We start from the raw sequence: 4,045 nt of genomic DNA on the forward strand, positions 1-4,045 counted from the left end.
ATAAGAAAATAAAAGAAATATTAAGTAAAATATTCTATTTTCCTATAAAACAATATTTTTAGAATTATATGTAAATAATTTTTGTAGCGTAAAAGTTAAAGAAATTCATACATACTATAATACAGTAAGCCAGAGTATTTAATTTAATTTACAATAACAAGTGGGCCCCCGAATAAACAAAAGTAAAGAGGACTGTGAACCTACAGTTTGGAAAATGCAATTCCAATGGTAGTCCTCGATGAGATCAACTATCTATAGCCTATTCTGAGCCTGAAATTGAGAGAAATGAGAATGTGAGATTATAAAATTCTAGTGAGTAAACAAACATCATTCAAAAAATCTAAAGTCAAGTAAAAGGAGACTATTAAAACATTTCATCTAAATATGTTTTTCATAACATAAATACTCATTTCATTTAAATAATCAACATGGCTTATGAGTATTTTAAAAACTTGGCTCCTGCCAAAATCATTCTTGGAGATACCTTGGTCAAGGCATCTACACCAAGGTTGTTAAAAATTTCGTATACACATAAACAAATTATTAGTTTGAAAAACACAACCGTTCCTTGGCATTAGCGGAGTTCATCATCACGAGGTGGTTCGGCGTGATGTGAACACTATCCATACCTCAGGAGATACCCTACGCGTCTCTCCAACGAGGTACATATATATATCTGGATTTCGTGCCCCTCTAATAGGCTGGTCCACAAAATTCGCCCACTGTAGTAAGCTAAACCCACCATACAATAAAATTTTGACAGCATGATAGGGCTAACAAAATACTACCCAGCCTGCAAGGGTAAAATAAAACAATTCATACAATTCATAAAACACAACTCAGCCAGTCATGCCAACACAATAACAATATAACATAAGCCATCAATTTCCAATCATAAATTTACAACATACCGGTGGTCTCCAATTACTCTATTTTCAAAATCGTTATTTCGTTTCAAGACAATTTATAAAATCTTTTCATTTAAACACATTTTTGTTAATAAAACCTAAAATTAGCCATTTAACTCATTTTTCATAAAATTTCACCAAAACCGAGTTAAAAGATACTTTAGATAATTAAAATGATGATAAGGTTACTCACAATGTCTAGAGTGAGGATTTTCGAAGTACTCAGATTACTGGTCCTCGGGTGCAATTCCTTTGCCTTTATCGGAGGACTCATCACCTTGACACAGTACAAAATCGAGAAACTTACTTCATTGGTACTAAATTGAAATTAAACTAATTTAGACTACTAATGCATGATATGGAATGCAAAATGCACTGGTAACCATCTAAATTCGGTATTGGCCTAATTCGTTTTATCACCCGATTAATTGGCCAACGCGTCCAATTTAGCTCCAAATTGCTCCATTTCTCTTCCAATATCTTAATTCACCAAACTCAAGTCAAATAACCTAAAATTTGGCAAAACTATCTTCACTTTTCTTCTTAGAATTTTCGGTCAATAATGATGCATTAACACCCATGATTTTTCCTACTCCTTTTTCACACCATAATTCATCATTTTCTAACCAATTCTCTTAAAATAAAAATCAAATTCATTCTCACTCAATACAAGGTAGGTTCGGCCATTGATGGGTGGTGGGGAATATGAACTCTTTTCTTGTTGTTTTATTTCTAGACATGGTAAACTAACTAAAATCACTAACTTAACTTAGAATCAAATCAATCTAACATCATTCTCTCTCCATACCCATTCCGACCAGCCATGAATTCATCATGAAAACATGTAATTTAACCATGAAAAATGAGAAGAAATGCATGGGAAAGGTAGATCATAAGTCAAAATCAAGAAATTTTACCTTTTGTCACTTGCTTCCTTGAATTTCCCACACTTTTCTCTTGAAATTCTTCACCTAGGGTTTTTGTTTTTCTTTTCTCCCTTTGTTCTTCTTTGTTCTTGGTTTGGCCGGCCATATGAAGGAAAATAGGCTGATTTTATGCTTATTTTAAAGCTAAATAAATAATTGATATAAACTTGACACATGTCACCACATTATTAGTCCATTTGTAATTTCTTAACTATTAAGCTTTCTCTCTCCACCACATAAAATTCTTCAATTATCCATAATAATATTGGATAAAATCCATGTGCTGGACAAGTGTCGGGTGGTGTAAAATTACAATTTTGCCCCTAAGGTGGCAAAATGACTATTTTACCCCTATGCTCGAAAAAATGTCGGAATTAAAATTTTTCACTTCTTAAACACAAATTATGTTCTAAATAGTCAATCTTGAACAATCTTAGTCAAAAATTTCATCCAACACTCACATCTTAACCTTAGGTGGCAAAATGATCATTTTGCCCCTAGGTCATGAAAATTCCAATTTGACTCCAAATCGGTCCTCGAACTCCGAATCACCATTTTAAATCATTCTTGGACTGTAAAATTTTCAATTTCACCCTAAAATCTCTATTTGATCTAGTTTAAGGCTTAAATCAATTTTGTTGTATCTCTAGGTACAATACCTATGTTTGTAAATTTTTCGAGACTCTCCTAGCATGCAATCATGCTATCAGCACATGTATGTCATGACAAGTATTTTATAAGGTCAGGTTTTACAAAGTTAGTCGACTAAAAGCTCTTTGTCTGCAAATTGAATCAGAGCACTACAAGACAGATTAACGGCTAGAACTCATCCTCAACTGTTTTCAACGGCCATAAACTGTCAAATTGCCATCAAAGTTGTTTCTCCAAGTATAAAATGGTCTTCCAATGGTTAGAAATCAGTTTTTTGAGAGAATTGAAGGCTTCCAAGTGATATAAAGCTGAAAAACCAGAAACTCTTCTCTACACCTTACTGCACTTAAACGTCAATCTTTGTAATAGTGTTCAACACTTCATCTTGTATCATCTAGATCAAGTAAGTGATCATAGGTACTTCTTTATTTTTTTTCTTCTTGTACACTTAAAGTGAGCAAGTCACTCTAAGGGAGTTATTCAAGCTTGGATTGCTTGATTGAGTGTAAAGGTTCCAACTTAGCCTAGAAAAGTTGGTTGTTGGGTTTTGGTTGATTTCGGTAAAAACCATTGTTGTAGGTTGTGGTTGAGCCTTTAAAAAACCACTTTGGGTTTTGGTTGAGCTTGTGAAAAACTATTGTGAAAGGTTGTGGTTGTGCCTTTGAAAAATCACTTTCGATTTTAGTTTAGCCCGTGAAAAACTAGTGTAAAAAGTTTTGGCTGAGCCTTGTAAAAGCCAATGTAAAGCTTGGTGAAAGCTTGTGAATTTCACCAGTTATTAGTGGAATTGTTGGAAAAGTCCTTGGTTGGATAATCAAGGAAGTGGATGTAGGTCTTGGACCGAACCACTATAAATTGTTGTGCATTGTCTACTTTGTTTTTATTTTCTTTGTGCTAAAAATTAGTTCCTCATCTTGTCAAGAGCCGATTTGTGCTATTCACCCCCCCTCTAGCACATATTATTGGGACCAACAAGAGCTTGCCTATAACCAGTTAATGGAACATTGTTTACCTATTTGAAAAGAACCGTTAAAAGACAAAAAAACGATTGGTAACGGCTAAAAACTGTTTTTGATGGTTAGAATCAGTCTCCTAAATATTTAAAGCCTCACTAATAGTCAAAAATGATAGAGAGAAGCTACCAAGAGTGATTTTGAGCTTAAAAGACCAAAAACTTTCGCTTTACACTTGTATTCCAGTCTTATTTTTGTGAAAGTATTTGTGTTGAAGTTTGTACAACTTAAATCAGTTAGGTGATCATTTGTATCTCCTTTTATCTTCTAATTCTTGTTTACTTAAAGTGTGCGAGACACTTTAAGGAGTAGTTTAAGCTAGGGAAAGCTTAGGACTTGTTGTAAAAGGGTTTCGAACTTGGGTTAAAAGCTCACCTTGTAAAAGCTTAATGAAAGCTATTAATTCTACTAGTTTTAGTTAAGTTGGGTTGAAAATCTTTCATTGGGAAGATCAAGGTAGTTGATGTAGGTTAGGTGAACTGAACCACTATAAATATTATGGTTTGTTTACTTCTCTTAACCTTTCTTTACTTGGTGTTCACTAACT

General features: G+C 33.6%; 1 long non-coding RNA gene across 1 annotated transcript; it reads right to left on the reverse strand.

Annotated features, from left to right (window-relative positions):
• On the reverse strand, positions 233-1,863 carry LOC108660883. Its single transcript, XR_001926583.1, has 3 exons — positions 1,826-1,863; positions 1,102-1,185; positions 233-270 (listed from the first exon to the last, which is right to left on the reverse strand). It is a non-coding gene; the product is annotated as an uncharacterized LOC108660883 (long non-coding RNA).

This window comes from Theobroma cacao, chromosome 2, assembly GCF_000208745.1.
Source record: "Theobroma cacao cultivar B97-61/B2 chromosome 2, Criollo_cocoa_genome_V2, whole genome shotgun sequence".
In the NCBI taxonomy this organism is placed as follows: Eukaryota; Viridiplantae; Streptophyta; class Magnoliopsida; order Malvales; family Malvaceae; genus Theobroma; species Theobroma cacao.